We start from the raw sequence: 8768 nt of genomic DNA, 5'->3' as shown, positions 1-8768 counted from the left end.
GAATGGCTAACATCAACAACTTAGGCAACAAAAGATGTTGGTAAGGATGTGGAGAAAAAGGAACCCTCTTGCTCTGCTGGTGGGAATGCAAACTGGTGCAGCCACTCTGGAAAACAGTATGGAGGTTCCTCAAAAAATTAAAAATAGAACTACCCTATGACCCAGCAATTGCACTACTGGGTATTTATCCAAGGGATACAGGTATGCTGTTTTGAAGGGACACATGCACCCCAATGTTTATAGCAGCACTATCAACAATAGCCAAAGTATGGAAAGAGCTCAAATGCCCATCGATAGATGAATGGATAAAGAAGATGTGGTATATATATATATATATATATATATATATATATATATATATAGGAGTATTACTCGAGAATCAAAAAGAATGAAATCTTGCCATTTGCAACTATGTGGATGAAACTAGAGGGTATTATGCTAAGCAAAATTAGTCAATCAGAGAAAGATAAATATCATATGACTCCACTGGTATGAAGAATTTAAGATATAAAACAGATGGACATAAGGGAAGGGAAGCAAAAATAATATGAAAACAGAGAGGGAGACAAAACATAAGAAACTTAAATATGGATGGGGTACCTGTGTGGCTCAGTCGGCTGAGCGTCCGACTTTGGCTCAGGTCATGATCTCGCGGTTGATGAGTTCAAGCCCCTCGTCAGGCTCTGTGCTGATGGCTCGGAGCCTGGAGCCTGCTTCAGATTCTGTGTCTCCCTGTCATTCTGCCCCTCCCCCATTCATGCTCTCTCTCTGTCTCAAAAATAAATAAACATTAAAAAAATTATTTAAAAAAGAAAATTAAATATGGAGAGCAAACAAAGGGTTACTGGAAGGTTTTGGGAGGGGGTGTGGGCTAAACGGGTAAGGGCATTAAGGAATCTACTCCTCAAATCATTGTTGCACTATATGCTAACTAGACTTGGATGTAAATTTTAAAAAATAAATTAAAAAAAGAACATGATAAAAATAAAAAATAATAAAATAAAAACACACACACAACAAAAAAACAAAAACTGAGTCCATAGATTCAGAGAACAGATTGGTGATTGCCAGAGGTGAGTGGTAGGAAATGTTCAAAATGGGGGAAGATGGTCAAAAGATTATACAACTCCCGGTTAAAAATAAATAAGCCTTAGAGATGTAATATGCAGCATAATGACTATAGTTAACATACTGTATTATATATGTGAAAGCTGCTAAGAGGGTATATCTTTTTTTAATGTTGATTTTTGAGAGAGAGAGAGAGAGAGAGTGTGAGCAGGGGAAGCAGAGAGACAGGGGAACAGAGGATCCAAAACAGGCTCTGCACCGACAGCAGAGAGCCCAATGGGGGGGCTCGAACTCACAAACTGTGAGATCATGATCTGAGCTGAAGTCGGACGCTTAACCGCCTGAGCCACCCAGGCACCCCTATATCGCAATTTTTATTTTATTTTATTTTTTTATTAAAAAATTTTTTTAATGTTTATTTATTATTGAGAGACAGAGACACAGAGTGTGAGCAGGGGAGGGGTAGAGAGAGGGGGAGACACAGAATCTGAAGCAGGCTCCAGGCTCTGAGCTGTCAGCCCAGAGCCCGATGCGGGGCTTGAACTCACAGAGTGTGAGATCATGACCCGAGCCGAAGTCGGTCGCCTAACCAACTGAGCCACCCAGGCGCCCCTATATCTCAATTTTTAAATAGAACCAGGGAACGAGAGAAGCCCAGGCAGCTCAGGCTGCTAAACACAGCGCTTCCCTGACATGGTACTGATTCAATCACGTGCGGGCTCAGATGCAGAGTTTTGTTACTTAGATAGTAACACACTACATACTAAGTAAAGAATATTTTAGTTACATGTTACTAAAAACAGAGCAACCCCCCACCCTCTCCAAAACACAGTGTTTCACAGATCTATCACCCCTGCAACAATCCTGCAAAGAGCTCAGTTAGACACTGTTTCAACATAGGCAACTAGAGAAAGTTGGACACCTAGGACTCCGCGGCTAAACGGTACAACAAGCTTTAGAAGAGAGGTCGTTAGGCTGACTTTATTCCAGAGGGGGCTTGTGAGACACAGGTTTCAATCCATGGCACTAAGCCAAAGAGCCCATATGCTAAACATTTCTCCACGACATCGCTGTTCTGAGTCAACTATGCACCCAGCTCCGGTGAGTTGGTTTCCACACATACCAATAAGAGAGGAAAGAGCACCTGCTAACCAGAAATTCACAGAGATGTCACCGCACTGACTCAACCTCTCCCAGAGCTCTTTTAAACGTGGAGTCTCAGGGCGCCTGGGTGGCTCAGTTGGATAAGCATCCAACTTTGGCTTGGGTCATGATCTCACAGCTCATGGGTTCGAGCCCCGCGTCCGGCTCTGTGCTGACCGCTCGGAGCCCGGAGCCTGCTTTGGATTCTGTGTCTCTCTCTCTCTCTGCCCCTCCCCCGCTGCACTCCGTCTCTGTCTCTCTCTCTCTCTCTCAAAAATAAATAAAAAACATTTAAAAATTTTTAGAAAAACACTGAGTTTCGACACATGTCGCAAACGACAAAATACACGAGTCACACAACGTTAAACACGGTGGATATCACTATATTTAATCATTCATGCACCTAGTCCTTCAAATGCAGAGTGCCAACACTGATCACTAAAAACAGAGTGCACACACAACCGTGTGCTAACGTCACTAAAGAGGAGTAAATGATGCATAAATTCTTTTTTTATATGTCGAAAAATTTATATTTAGATTTAGCCAGCTGGGCTTAGCTCAGATGATCCCAATTTTGCTGGCAACGTCCAAAGCATCATAGTCAGGAGTCAGCCGAACATATGCCTTCTTCTCTCCATCGGGCCTGATCAGCATGTTGACCTTGGCCACGTCAGCGTCCTAGAACTTCTTCGTAGCCTGTTTGATCTGGTGCTTGTTGCCCTGGACGTCCACAATGAACCCAAGTGTGCTGTGTTCTTCTATTTTCTTCATGGCTGACTCGGAAGTCAGGGGGAGCTTGGTGATGGCATAGCGGTCAAGCTTGTTTCTCCTGGGGGTGCTCTTTGGAGGCTATCTGGGCTGCCTTCGGAATGTGGATGCGGATCTTCTTTTTCGTATGGGACTTTGGACACCTTTCAGCACAGCTTTCTCGGCTTTCAAAGCCTTTGCGGGCTTTGGCTTTGGGAAGGGCAAGGGCTTCCTCCTTCTCTTTCAGTTCCATCCTCGTGAAAGGGCCATGATGCACCAATTCTTAATCATAATGGTTCCCAGAGACTTCACCACGACAAAGAAAACATGCACCTAGTTCTGACAGGACAGAGTTTCAACAGATGTCAGCAAGGGACATGCGTGACAGAGAACTGAACACAGCGATTCAGTCATCTCTGTACTAAATCGGTCACGCACAGAGCTCTGATGAACAGAAGTCTCAATATATGGCGATAAAGAAATGAGTACACACGCACACCGTGTCACACGCATCCTTTCACACGGACATCTATGTACCAGGTCAGTCACCACCTGTCGTACTTGTGTGAAGAGTTTCAACGTATGGCACGAGGTCCGGAGCAAATGTACCACACAGGGCTCCACAGAATGCATCAGGCAGACGTCGTATACTAAATATTCAGGCCCCCAGCTCTGTTCTGCAAAGTTTCCACTTCTGTCAGTCAAGAGAGGAGTATGTGCATAAACACGCTCTTTTACAGGGATGTACCGCCAAGGAATAAATCACACACGCTGGCCTATTATTCCAATGTCAACATGCGTCAGTTGGTGACATGCACCATGCATTTCTAAGCAGTTTTTCACAGAGACTTCACTTTCTGGAATCAATCATGTACCCAAGCTTTATATATATATAAAGTATATAAGTATATAAATATATATAAATATAAATATATATATATAATGTGTATATATATATATATATATATACATATATATATATAATATCATGTACCCAATATATATATTGGGTATATATTGGGTATATATACCCATATATAATAATCATGTACCCAAGCTTGCTTATTTATTTATTTATTTATTTATTTATTTAATGGTTTCTAGATCATAGGATAGTTTTTCCTTTTAATTTTTTCAATGTTTACTTATTTTAGAGACAGAGTGTGAGCGGGGGAGGGGCAGAGGGAGAGGGAGACACGGAATCCGAAGCAGGCTCCAGGCTCGGAGCTGTCAGCCCAGAGCCTGATGTGGGGCCCGAACCCACGAGACACAAGATCATGACGTGCGCCAAAGTCGGACGCTTTACCGACCGAGCCACCCAGGCGCTCCCCTACGCTATTTTTAAAACATTTTAAGCATGCGCCACCAAGAAAGGTATTCATCCGTGGCAAGTTGCTAAACACGGTAGGTGTGTCCGTGATTCGGAACAGTGCTGTCTCTGATACATTGTGGTTAGTGCCGTGTGGCACATGCACCTTTTCTTCAGTGACACGTGCTGAAACTTGGCATTTAAGAGCGACGCGTGTGATTAATTCAGTATATGATTCCTCTGTGAAGCAGTGTTTTTAGCACTGGGTGGTGCACGAATGAATTGCTTTGTTGAGATATGTGCGAACGCTGCGTTTAACAGGGCACGGTGTGTAATAGGTTTGTGAAACACTGTATTTAGTTGTACTGTTTCATGGATGTACTTGCTTAACAATGTATGTTAAAACTTGGCGTTTAACAGAGTCCAGTGTATTTAGATTCTGTGTAGCATGTGTCTGTGTTTAACACTAGTATCGTGGGATTTGTGTAGACCTTTCCTTAATGACATATGTGAAAATTCTGTGTGCAGGGCCCTTGGGTGGCTTGGTCTGTTAAGCCTCCAGACTGTCGACTTTGGCTCAGGTTGAACTCACGGGTTTGCGAGTTTAAGCCCCACATCGGGCTCCATGCTGACAGTGCAGAGCCTGCTTGGGATTCTCTCTCTCTCTCTCTCTCTCTCTCTCTCTCTCTCTTTCTCTCTCTCTGCTTCTCCCCCTCTTGCACACACCTGCTCTCTCTCTCACTCAAAATAGATAAATAAACATTAAAAAAAAAAGAAATTATATGCAAGAATCAAATGGTGGGGGGGTTGCCTGCGTGGCTCAGTCAGTTGAGCATCCGACTTTGGCTCAGGTCATGGTCTCAGAGTCTATGATTTCAAGCCCCTCATTGGGCTCTGTGCTGACGGCCCAGAGCCTGGAGCCTGCTTTGGATTCTCTGACTCCCTCTGTGTCTGCCCCTCCCCTGCTTGTGTGCACTCTCTCTTTCTCTATCAAAAATAAATAAGCATTAAAAAAAAAAAAGACATACTGAAGAATATTCTTCAGGCTGAAAGCAACTAAACTCAGATGGGAATTCATACACACACACACACACACACACACACACAGAACTGATAAAGGTATCTCTAATCATAAAAAAATATATAAATGCATATTTCATCTACTCTTTTCCCTTAACTGATTTACAAATTAAGTTTTAAATCGATGATCAACATATAAGAGCTGAATCCATGGAACTTTTAGGAGAAAACATAGGGGTGAATCTTCACGACTTTGGATTTAGCAGTTGATTCCTATACAACACCAAAAGCACAAGTAACAAAAGAAACACAGATAAATTGGACTCCATAAAAATTAAAAATGTCTGTGCATCAAAGGACACCGTTAAGAAAGGGCAAGGACAACTTATAGTATGAGAAAAAACATTTGCAAATCATGTATTTGATAAAGGTCTAGTATCTAGAATATATAAAGAACTCTTCTCCAAAGAAGATGTACGAATGGCCAATAAGCCTATGAAAAGATGCCCAGCATCATTAGTCAGGAGGGGGATGCAAAATGAAGATCAGAATGAAATATCATTACAACCTATGAGAATGGCTATTAGTAAACAAAACAAAACAAAACAAAAACACAGGGCTGCCAAGGGTTTGGAATAGTTGAATCCCTTGTGCACCGCTGGTGGGAATGGAGAACACTGCCGACTACAGACAAAATGGTGGTTCCTGAGAACATTAAATACAAAATTAATATACGATATTCGTAGCAGCATTACCAACAACAGGTGGAAATGTCAAATATCCACCCACAAATGAATGGAGAAACAAATACGTATATACACATGATGGAATATTATTTTTTTAAAATTTTTTAACATTTATTTATTATTGAGAGACAGAGAGAGACAGAGCATGAGCGAGGGAGGGGCAGAGAGAGAGAGGGAGACAGAGAATCTGAAGCAGGCTCCGGGCTCCGAGCCGTCAGCACAGAGCCTGAACACACGAACCGCGAGATCGTGACCTGACCTGAAGTCAGACGCTTAACCGACTGAGCCACCCAGGCGCCTCGACAATGGAATATTATTAGGCCATAAGCAGGAATTTGATTTTGACACGTGGTAGAACAGGGATGACCCTTGAGAACATTATGCTAAGTGAAATAAGCTAGACACAAAAGAATGAATACTGTCTGATTCCACTTATATGAGTACTTAGAATAATCAGATTCATAGAGACAGAAGGGAGGGTGGTGGTCACCAGGGGCTGGGGGAGAGGGAGGGATGGGAAGATATGATTTAATGGGTCTGAAGTTTCCGTGTGAGATCATGAGAAAAGTCCTGGAGATGGATGGCGGTGATGTCTGCACGAGAACGTGAATGTACTCAATGCCACAGAATTGTACACTGAGAGTTAAAATGGTCAAGCTTATGTTATGTGGATCTTACCACCATAAAAATAAATAGATTTTTTAACTGAAAAAGAAATGTTAAAGGGCGCTGCGTGAATTGCAACTCGCAATCCATTGCTGCGTTGTGGGGAAAGGATACAAGGCTGGGCTGGGAGGAGATGTCTGCTGCAATCCCCTCTCTTCCGCTGAGGGAGGGTGGGTTACAGACAGGGCTCAGCCCTCAGTAGAAGGTGAGGTCTGACCACCTCTTTCTTTAAAAAAGCCGCACCCTTGGGGCGCCTGGGTGGCTCAGTCGGTTGAGCGTCCGACTTGGGCTCAGGTCACGATCTCACGGTTCGTGAGTTCGAGCCCCGCGTCGGGCCCTGTGCTGACGGCTCAGGGCCCGGAGCCTGCTTCGGATTCTGTGTCTCCCTCTCTCTCTGCCCCTCCCCTGCTCGTGCTCTGTCTCTCTCTCAAAAATAAATAAAGATTAAAAATAAATAAATAATAAAAAAGCCACACCCTTGTGGAATTAGAGGATAATCTCTAGATTCCGGAAGGAGTTGGCTACATAGACATTAAAGCTAACGGCAATGCTTCCATCCATGGTAGGTGTGAGGGGAGCGGGGGAGGCTGGCTGCGTTCTACAGGAGATGGAGGGGAAATAGGTCTGTGAGCCTTTCTGCTTCACCTGGAGAATGAGCCTGCCCTGAGCCAGCCTGGCCCACTTGGATGGCCTAAGGAGCCGCAGTAGTGGCCGTGACACTTGGGGCCCTGCCTGGCGAGGTGCTGTGCCTAAACCCTTGAAGACTGTGGCCAGCACAGCCTGCCCTACCCCCACCGCCTGGACCCAGCTCCCATCTGACCCACTCCGCCCAGCTCATGCCAGGGAAGAAGTGGTAAGGACCAGAGGGGCAGTGGGCAGGGCTGAGTGCAGACAGGCATGCTCCTGGCCGGCTGCAGTCCTCTTACAGGGCCCAAATTAGTCTGGCCTCCTGGGAAGATCTGCATCTCTGGAGCCCAGATCTTGAGCTGTGGTTGGGATGATTTACGATAGTAACAATTAAGAATGGTAAACAGTCCCTGTTTGTGGCCAGCTCCCTTTGAAAGAGAATGCTCCTAGGTTTTTTTTTTTTTTGCGTCTGGGGAAACTGAGACAGGGAGAGCAACAGTGTATGGGACACGGGCACACAGCGGGTAAGTGGCCCAGCTACGACCCTGGCCACGCCCGCTCCACAGCCCCCGTGCTAGGCAAAAAAAAACCAAAACAACCTGTTACAGGATTTGGGCGTTGGGTGGGTCATTTGGTGAAGGGTTCAAGGAAGCCATGGATTTGGTCCAGATGGAGTGCCATTAGAAAGCCGGTGACGGCTTTATCATTGGGCACTTCGTGGGATGGTCGGTGGCCTTATTTGCATCTGTTCTTAGATGAAATTATGAAGCGGCTTTGTTTTGTTTCATTTTTACCCCTGGTCTCAGAGTAACCTCTGAGGCTGGTAAGTCTTTGAAGGTCCTTACATCCAACAGAACAAAATGGCCTGGCTGTCAGCCTCAGACGGGCTCATGATCATGCTGAGATCTAGCTACAACTGTTAGATCAGTTCCAGATGTCAGGGGCTGCTTTTCCCCTCTCAGTTTCTCTTTTGGCCAAGGACAGATGACGTCAGGCTCCAGGACATGAATTCATGATGTCTAGATTTTCACTCTTGTCAAGATGTTGTTGATTAAGATCAAAAGCCCATGCATCGAACATACTCCATAGTTGACCCAAGGTCAATCTCTGTTTTTCTCTCTGTTGTAGGACCTGATGTGACAGTGACCACGCAGTAGCATTTAAAACTCTGGACAGGACAGGGGCGCCTGGGTGGCTCAGTCGCTGAAGCGTCCGACTTCAGCTCAGGTCATGATCTCACAGCTCATGGGTTCGAGCCCCGTGTCGGGCTCTGTGCTGACAGCTCAGAGCCTGGAGCCTGCTTCACATTCTGCGTCTCCCTCTCTCTCTGCCCCTCCCCGACTCATGCTCTGTCTCTCTCTCTCTCTCAAAAATAAATAAACATTAAAAAACTTTTTTTTAATAAAAAAAACCACAACTCTGGACAGGACATATAAATCGAC

The 8768-nt window shown here is 44.7% G+C and overlaps 1 pseudogene; it reads right to left on the bottom strand.

Annotated features, from left to right (window-relative positions):
* Positions 1-2648: 2648 nt before the first annotated feature.
* Positions 2649-3301, bottom strand: LOC124519446 (60S ribosomal protein L23a-like; annotated as a pseudogene).
* Between the last annotated feature and the right edge of the window lie 5467 nt (positions 3302-8768).

The sequence above is a fragment of the Lynx rufus genome, unplaced genomic scaffold (assembly GCF_022079265.1).
Source record: "Lynx rufus isolate CCGP_SWC_20201006 ecotype Redwood Valley unplaced genomic scaffold, mLynRuf1.p SCAF_28, whole genome shotgun sequence".
NCBI lineage: Eukaryota > Metazoa > Chordata > Mammalia > Carnivora > Felidae > Lynx > Lynx rufus.
The sequence above is the reverse complement of the archived record's forward strand: the minus strand, read 5'-3'. Positions and strand labels throughout refer to the sequence as shown.